The following is a 9,693-nucleotide window of genomic DNA, read 5'->3' on the forward strand; positions in this document are numbered from 1 at the left end:
TAGTTCTCCTTAATCCTACCTGCTAAGGCATTTTCATGCCCCCTTCTAGCTCTTCTAAATCCATGCTTCAGTTCCTTCCTGGCTACCATGTAACACTTTAGAGCCCTGTCTGATCCTTGTTTCCTCAAACTTAAGTAAGCTTCCTTCTTCATCTTGACTAGATGTTCCACATCTCCTGTCATCCAAGGTTCCTTCACACTACCATCTCTTCCTTGCTTCAGTGGGACAAACGTATTCAGGACTCACAGCAAGTGCTCCCTAAACAAACAATCTCTCCATTTTTCTCGTCGTACATTTTCTCAAGAATATTTGTTCCCGATTTATGCTCCACAGTTCCTGCCTAAGAGCATTCTAATTCCCCCTCCCCCAATTAAATACCTTCCCATACCGTTAACTCCTATCCCTCTCATTGACTGGAGTAAAAGGTAAGGGAGCTATAATCACAGTCATTGAAATGATCTTCCAGTGAGAGATCTGACACCTGACGTGATTCATTGCCAAGCACCAAATCCAATATGGCCTCCCCTCTAGTCAGCCTATCTGCATATTGAGTTTGGAATCCTTCCTGGACACACCTGACAAAGTCTGATCCCTCCAAACTATTTGTACTAAGGAGGTTCTGATCAATATTAGGGAAATTGAAGTCACCCATGACAGTATAGTCATAGAGATTTACAGCACGGAAACAGACCCTTCATTGTAATTCATCCATGCCGACCAGATATCCTAACCTAACCTAATCCCATCTGCCAGCACTTGGCCCATATCCCTCTAAATGTGGCCCATCTCCCATCCACCGCCTCCAACCTCATAGTCCCACTACCCCGCACCGCCCGTTTCTACCTCCTGCCCAAAATCCACAAACCTGACTGTCCCGGCCAACCTATTGTCTCAGCCTGCTCCTGCCCCACCGAACTCATCTCTGCATACCTCGACACGGTCCTGTCCCCCTTAGTCCAACAACTCCCCACCTACATTCGGGACACCACCCACGCCCTCCACCTCCTCCATGATTTTCGCTTCCCCGGTCCCCAACGCCTTATCTTCCATTTCTATCTCGGGTGACCGAATCAACACAGACATCTACTACACCTCCTCCCACTCTGCCCCCTGTAAAAACGCCATCCCATATTCCCAATTCCTTCGTCTCCACCCCATCTGCTCCCAGGAGGACCAGTTCCAAAACCGTACAACCCAGATGGCCTCCTTCTTCAAGGACCGCAATTTCCCGCCATACGTAGTCGACAATGCCCTCCACCGCATCTCTTCCACTTCCCGCTCCTCCGCCATTGAGCCCCACCCCTCCAACCGCCACCAGGATAGAACCCCACTGGTCCTCACCTACCACCCCACCAACCTCCATGTACAACGTATCATCCGCCGTCATTTCCGCCACCTCCAAACGGACCCCACCACCAGTGATATATTTTCCTCCCCTCCCCTATCAGCATTCCTCATCCTCTGCCTGGGAACCCTCCAACCACAAAGGATGAACTCAGATTTCTCCAGTTTCCTCATTTCCCTTCCCCCCACCTTGTCTCAGTCAAATCCCTCGAACTCGCACCGCCTTCCTAACCTGCAATCATCTTCCTGACCTCTCCGCCCCCACCCCACTCCGGCCTATCACCCTCACCTTGACCTCCCTTCACCTATCGCATTTCCAAAGCCCCTCCCCCAAGTCCCTCCTCCCTACCTTTTATATTAGCCTGCTGGACACACTTTCCTCATTCCTGAAGAAGGGCTTATGCCCGAAACGTCGATTCTCCTGTTCCTTGGATGCTGCCTGACCTGCTGCGCTTTTCCAGCAACACATTTTCAGCTCTGATCTCCAGCATCTGCAGCCCTCACTTTCTTCCATATCCCTCTAAATCCTTTCTATTCATTTACCCATCCAGATCACTTTTCAATGTTGTAATTGTACTAGCCTCCACCACTTGCATTTTTTGAAGAAGTAACAAAGTGGATTTATGAGGGTAGAGTGGTAGATGTGATCTATATAGACTTCAGTAAGGCGTTCGAAGGTTCCACATGGGAGACTGGTTAACAAGGTTAGATCTCACGGAATAAAGGGAGAGCTAGCCATTTGGATACAGAACTGGCTCAAAAGGTAGAAGACAGAAGTTGGTGGTGGAGGGTTGTTTTTCAGACTGGAGGCCTGTGACCAGTGGAGTGCCACCAGGATCGGCGCTGGGTCCTCTACTTTTTGCCATTTACATAAATGATTTGGATGCGAGCATAAGAGGTATAGTTCGTAAGTTTGCTGATGAACCAAAATTGGAGGTGTAGTGGACAGCGAAGAAGGTTACCTCAGATTACAACAGGAGCTTGATCAGTTGGACCAATGGGCCAAGAAATGGCAGACGGAGTTTAATTCAGATAAATGTGAGGTGCTGCATTTTGGGAAAGCAAGTCTTAGCAGGACTTATACACTTAATGATAAGGTCCTAGAGAGTGTTGCTGAACAAGGAGATCTTGGAGTGTAGGTTCATAGCTCCTTGAAAGTGGAGTCGCAGGTAGATAGGATAGTGAAGGTGGCATTTGGTATGCTTTCTTTTATTAGTCAGAATATTGTGTACAGGAATTTGGAGGTCATGTTGCGGCTGTACAGGACATTGGTTAGGCCACTGTTGGAATATTGCGTGCAATTCTGGTCTCCTTCCTACTGGAAAGATGTAGTGAAATTTGAAAGGGTTCAGAAAAGATTTACAAGTAAGTTGCCAGGGTTGGAGGATTTGAGCTATGGGAGAGGCTGAACAGGCTGGGGCTGTTTTCTCTGGATCGTCGGAGGCTGAGGGGTGACTTCATAGAGGTGTAAAAAATTATGAGGGGCATGGATAGAATAAATGGACAAAGTATTTTCCCTGGGGTGGGGAGTCCGTAACTAGGTCCTTACCTTTCCAAATGCGTGTACATTCTGTTCCCTCAGGATTCCCTCCAATAACTTTCCCACCACCGATGGCCGGCTCACCAGTCTGTAGTTCCCTAGCGTTTCCTTACCACCTTTCTTAAATAATGGCACCTCCAGTATTCTGGCACCTCACCTGTGGCTATTGATAATACAAATATCTCATCATGGGGCCCAGCAATCACTTCCCTAGGTTCCCACAGAGTTCTGTGGTACACTTGAAATCAGGTCCTGAGCATTTATCCACTTTTATGCATTTTAAGATATCCAGCACCTCCTCCTCTGTGATATAGACATTTTTCAAGATGTCACCATCTGTTTCTCTACATTCTATATCTTGCATTTTCTTCTCTACAGTAAACACTAATGCAAAATACTCATTTAGTATCTTCCCCCATCTCCTGTTGTACCCCATGTAGGCTGCCTTGCTGATGTTTGAGGGACCCTCTTCTCTCCCTGGTTACCGTTTTATCCTTAATATATTTGTAAAATCCCTTTGGATTCTCCTTAACCCTATTTGCCAAAGTTATCCCATGTCCCGTTTTTGACCTCTTGATTCCTCTCTTACATATACTCCTGCTTGCTGTCTTTATACTCTTGTAAGGATTCATTCAATCTCTGCTGTCTATACCTACATATGCTTCTTTCTTTATTTAACCAAAACCTCAATTTCTCTTGTCATCCAGCATTCACTCCACCTACCTACACCTACAACAACCCTGTAACTTCTGCACCTTTCCAAGTTCTGCCCTCCAATCTATTTCTTCATGTCTCTGTTACTATTGTGAGGGGGGCGGGGGGGTGTTGGTGGTTCTACAGAAAACTCCAAATAAAGCGACTGCTGCTTTCCTGTTTCTAACTTCCACACACAATGACTCAGTAGACAGACCCTCCTTGATGACCTCCCTTTCTGCAGCTGTTATACTATCCCTGATTAGCAATGTCACTCCCCTACCACTTTTACCTCCCTCCCTATTCTTTTTGAAACATCCAAACCCCAAAACATCCAACAACCATTCCTGCCCCCATGATATCCAAGTCTCTGTAATAGCCACAACATCGTAGCTCCAAGTACTGATCCATGCTCTAAGTTTATATTCCTGACACTTCTTTTATTAAAATAGACACACTTCAACCCATCACACTGATTGCAACTTTGCCCTAAATACTGTCTATCCTTCCTCATAGACTCTCTGCACAAAGTATCTGCCTGCGAACTCATCCTCTGATTCATAGTTCCGATTCCCATCCCCCTGCCAAACTAGTTTAAACCCTCCCAAAGAGATTTAGCAAACTTCCTGCCCAGTATATTGGTTACCCCTCCAGTTCAGGTATAACCCATCCTCCTTGTACAGGTCCGATCTTCCCCAGAAGGTATCCCAATGATCCATTTATTAGAAGCCCTCCCTCCTATACCAGCTCTGCAGCCATACATTCAGTAGCACTCACTCTCTGTTTCAAGTTCAACAGTTTTATTTGAAATCTAAAGGTTTTGGAGTGTTGCTTCTTTGTCAGGTGAAGTGGAAGGATGCACACAGGCATAGAATATATTGGAAGAGAGATAATAGTAAGATAATTCCAGGTAATTAAAAGTGTCAACAGATAAGTACAAATGGTGTGAGTGCAGTGTTGAGAAGCTGCATAAAAAGTCTTTGCCAGTGATCGAAAGTCTCAAAGGGTGTAAGTAAAGTGTCAATATTTGAATAACAAGTAAAGGGATGACCTATAAACTTATATTATTCCAGCCATTTGGTTTATCTCTAGCACCAGTTTATTTTTGATTATTTGTAATTATCCTTCTGCCTTAATTGGTTCATCGGTCATCCCTTCACTTGCTATTCAGCTGTTGACACTTTATTCACATCATTTGACACTTTTGATTACCTGCAAAGACTTGTTTTTCATCCTGTCAACACTCCACTCACACCATTGTACTTACCTGTTGACAGTCTTAATTACCTCAAATTATTTTGCCATTATCTCTCTGCTGATATATTCTGTGTTTGTGTGCTTCCCTCCACTTCATCTGAATAAGGAGCTGTTTGTGGGACTATGACCTGGTGTCATGTGACTTCTGACTTTCAGTGTATGGGAAAATTTTTTAACCTTTAAGAATTACAGATTTGATTGTAAATACTGAAAAAAAAACAAGCAGCAACATAACTTATTTTAGCAAGATACTCCAGTCTTGAAAAACGTAATCAAGATTCAATGACCAAAATCACAGTGTCCACGTAATGTACAGAGTAATCCTAAATTTGCTGGGTTAGCTGAAATGAGAAAGTAAACATTTGAAGCTTGCATTATGGAACGGTCAATCAGATAGTGACAAAATCATTACAACATCACTGAGCTATGTCTTAGGTGTTTTCAGTCTTCTCTGAAGGAATATGTTTACTTTAAGTGTTTAACTCATGACATTGTGTGCCTGACTGAAGTTCCTATTTAAACCAAATTCAGTGCACTATATGTGTGATGACCATTTGTCAGCAAAACAAAGTGGGTTTGAACAGAATTGAGATGTGTAAATATTATTCTGTTGATTGGATGAAATCGTTTTTACAAACAGCCTGAACAAGCTGGCCTAAGATCAAGCTTTGTTAAGACTAAGAGGTAGGCCTCCTTTCATTAAAAACAAGCAGTTGACTTAATGAATGAATGAGTAACTGGACAGAGGAAAACATTACAGTCTTGTATCAATCAAACTGATCACTCACTGAAGACTGGACAGTATCAAGGTTTGACCACCCAGGCTACTTGCATGGATAAAGCAAAATAAGAAAATGAGCCTCAGATCAAAATCTTGAGGATGGGAGTCAGTTGACCAGTGGCTGTAGACTGCATTGGAGCAGGCCGATCACCTATTTCAGTCTGATCTTTGGAGAAGTTCATAGAAAACAGGTGACTTATAATTGTAATAATTTTACTGGTAAGCTTGTCAGGTATGATTATATCAATGTGTACCCTACTTTAATAAAGAACAATTGAATATATCCCATTGTGAGCTCTGACTTGAGTTATTGATATCCAGAGTAAACCTGATGGACCAAGAAAGATAGCAATAAAGCCTATAACGACAACACTCACGACAGAATAGTTCAGTCTGAACCATTTGAAGTATTCCTGACTTACATGAAAAGACAATATGTAAATCAAAGTCATTTTTTCTTTGTAATCAATGATTTAACACCAAATAATTCAGATAAGACAGGCCCTCATGGTTTATTTTCTGGTCAATACTCCATATGATGTAAAGCTGTATTCTCACTATAGGCTCCTCATCTTTGGTTCAATTAACTTGTGTTATCTAAGCTTCATCTTCAATAGCAGAAAATGCACCCATATTAGTGCCTCATTAGTATGGACAGAGTTATAGAATAGAATTGGACAATGGTTACTGCACAAAAAGAGCTGTTTGGCCCATCAAGACTTTTCTGGCTTTATATAAGAAAGCTTTTGTTCATTTCCCACTCAACACGTTTCATACAGCACTACATTTCTTTTCCTTCAAGTGTTTATTCAACTCCTTTCTTCATAGCCACAATTAAATTTGTCTCCATCAAGTTCTCAGCTACCATTCCAGATGATAAGCACATGCCACATACAAAGGAGTTTCACTATGTCTTCTTTGGTTCTTTAGCCAATTGTTCAGTAAATTGGTTTTGTTTTGGAGCTTTCATTGGAAAAAGTTCTTGTATTTTTTTTGACAGAGAGTACAAAATTATTTTTGTGGTCAGACCTCAATCTAACATGAGGTTGAGAAATTATTTGACACTTTAAGTATAATGAAAAACAAGTCAAGAAAAACATTTTGTGGTTTTTACTGATATGCTTACTATACTTCAAAATCTTTGAAGTTAAGCAGGAAGACTGGAGGTTGGCTTACGTGGTACCATTGTTTAAGAAGAGTGGTAAGGACAAGCCAGGGAAATATAGACCAGGTAAAAACAATGACTGCAGATGCTGGAAACCAGATTCTGGAGTAGAGTGGTGCTGGAAAAGCACAGCAGTTCAGGCAGCATCCGAGGAGCAGGAAAATTGATGTTTCGGGCAAAAGCCCTTCATCACGAATACAGGCAGAGAGCCTGAAGGGTGGAGAGATAAATGAGAGGACGGTGGGGGTGGGGAGAAAGTAGCAAAGAGTACAATAGGTGAGTGGGGGTGGGGATGAAAGTGATAGGTCAGGGAGGAGGGTGGGGGAAAGGTAGCAAAGTGTACAAAGGGTGGATGGGAGTGGGATGAAGGTGATAGGTTAGAGAGGAGGGTGGAGTGGATAGGTGGAAAAGAAGATAGGCAGATAGGACAGGTCATGGGGACAGTGCTGAGCTGGAAGTTTGGAGCTGGAGTGAGGTGGGGGAAGGGGAAATGAGGAAACTGGTGAAGTCTACATTGATGCCCTGGGGTTGAAGTGTTCCGAGGCGGAAGATGAGGCATTCTTCCTCCAGGCGTCGGGTGGTGAGGGAGCGGCGGTGAAGGAGGCCCAGAACCTCCATGTCCTCAGCTGAGTGGGAGGGGGAGTTGAAATGTTGGGCCACAGGGCAGTGTGGTTGATTGGTGCGGGTGTCCCAAAGATGTTCCCTAATGCTCTCTGCTAGGCGGCGTCCAGTCTCCCCAATGTAGAGGAGACCGCATTGGGAGCAACGGATACAATAAATGATATTGGTGGATGGGCAGGTAAAACTTTGATGGATGTGGAAGGCTCCTTTGGGGCCTTAGATGCAGATGAGGGAGGAGGTGTGGGCGCAGGTTTTGCAATTCCTGCGGTGGCAAGGAAGGTGCCAGGATGGGAGGGTGGGTTGTTGAGGGGCGTGGACCTGACCAGCTAGTCATGGAGGGAACGGTCTTTGCGGAAGGCGGAAATGGGTGGGGTGGGAAATATATCTCTAAAATATTTCCCTGAGGGAAATATAGACCAGTGAGCCTGACGTCAGTGGTGGGCAAGTTGTTGGAGGGAATCCTGAGGGACAGGATGTACATGTATTTGGAAAGGCAAGGACTGATTAGGGATAGTCGACATGGCATTGTGCATGGGAAATCACGTCTCACAACCCTGTTTGAGTTTTTTGAAGAAGTAACAAAGAGGATTGATGAGGGCTGAGCAGTAGATGTGATCTATATGGACTTCAGTAAGGTGATCGGCAAGGTTCCCCATGGGAGACTGATTAGCAAGGTTAGATCTCATGGAATACAGGGAGGAGGCTGATGGGTGACCTTATAGAGGTTTACAAAATTATGAGTGGCATGAATAGGATAAATAGACAAAGTCTTTTCCCTGGGGTGGGCGGGGGGGAGTCCAGAACTAGAGGGCATATGTTGAGGGTGAGAAGGGAAGGATATAAAAGAGACCTAAGGGGCAACTTTTTCGTGCAGTGGTGATAAATGTATGGAATGAGCTACCAGAGGAAATGATGAAGGCTGGTACAATGGCAACATTTAAAAGGCATTTGGATGGGATATGAATAGGAAGGATTTGGAGGGATATGGGCCGGGTGCTGGCAGGTGGGACTAGATTGGGTTGGGATATCTAGTCGGCATGGACAGGTTGAACTAAAGGGTCTGTTTCCGTGCTGTACATCTCTATGACTCTATAATTAAGGTTACCGCAACTCTCATTCTCCCTATGTGTTTTTAACACAAATATTGTACATGAAATCACTGGCATATTGTAATTCAATTTGGAAAAGGTTTCAAGTGCTAATTTGTATGGGCAAGTTATCCAATGCTACCTGATAGAAATATATAAAATTCTGAGGGGCAAGGATAGGGTGGATAGTTGGAGTCTCTTTCCCAGGATGGAAGTGTTAAATACTAGAGGGCGTAGGTTTAAGGTGAGAGGGGAAAGTTTAAAGGAGATATGTGAGAACATTTTTTACATAGAGTTAGTAAGTAATTGCATTGTCAGGAGAGGTAGGAGAAGCAGATATGATAGCAAAGTTTAAGAGGCATGAGGACAGGCACATAAACAAGTAGAAAGTAAAGATATACGAACTGTGTACAGGCAGATGGGATTAGTTTAGAATAGCATTATGGCTAGCACAGACATGGTGGGCTCAAGACCCTGTTCCTGTACTGTACTGTTCTATGTTCTGTGTTCCATTTCAGATGAGTGTCCTTGTATCATGGTGACCAGGATATTTTGGAACGAGAATGTACATGCAGTCTGAAATAGATGCTGCTCAATCAAGTTTCTGGATCACTATCTTTTAAAAATACCAACTTCCACCAAATGCTGCACCATCACTATTGACCATCGTCATTTGTTGCTTTTATCTTGATTTCACCTTGATTCATCTGTATTTCACTCCAAGAAGAAATAAAGTTGGATGAGGGTCTGTGCTGCGAAATACTGAAAAGCTATCTTTTTTTGTTTAATGTTGTTATTGTTTGTACAGAATTTCTCACAAATTTGTTATACTTCAAAGGCTTTATAACAAAGCAGTAAAGGCAAGATTGTGAATATGGTTGCTGACTGTTGTGGTTAGACCATAAGACCATAAGACTTAGGAGTGGAAGTAAGGCCATTTGGCCCATCGAGTCCACTCCACCATTCAATCATGGCTGATGGGCATTTCAACTCCACTTACCCGCATTCTCCCTGTAGCCCTTAATTCCTTGTGACATCAAGAATATATCAATCCTTGCCTTGAAGACATTTAGCGTCCTGGCCTCCACTGCACTCCATGGCAATGAATTCCACAGGCCCACCACTCTCTGGCTGAAGAAATGTCTCCGCATTTCTGTTCTGAATTTACCCCCTCTAATTCTAAGGCTGTGTCCACGGGTCCTAG

The 9,693-nt window shown here is 43.6% G+C and overlaps 1 long non-coding RNA gene across 1 annotated transcript in view; it reads left to right on the forward strand.

The window, feature by feature from the left end:
• The window catches only part of LOC148151839 (uncharacterized), a 29,372-nt gene extending 20,133 nt beyond the window's left edge, over window positions 1-9,239 (forward strand). The window contains exon 3 of the long non-coding RNA XR_015759844.1: window positions 9,008-9,239. This is a non-coding gene — a long non-coding RNA (uncharacterized LOC148151839). The remainder of the gene's footprint in view (window positions 1-9,007) is intronic.
• Window positions 9,240-9,693: the final 454 nt, after the last annotated feature.

Source organism: Chiloscyllium plagiosum, unplaced genomic scaffold (genome assembly GCF_037043375.1).
Source record: "Chiloscyllium plagiosum isolate Xiang-an unplaced genomic scaffold, Cpla_swu_hap1 HiC_scaffold_2, whole genome shotgun sequence".
In the NCBI taxonomy this organism is placed as follows: domain Eukaryota; kingdom Metazoa; phylum Chordata; class Chondrichthyes; order Orectolobiformes; family Hemiscylliidae; genus Chiloscyllium; species Chiloscyllium plagiosum.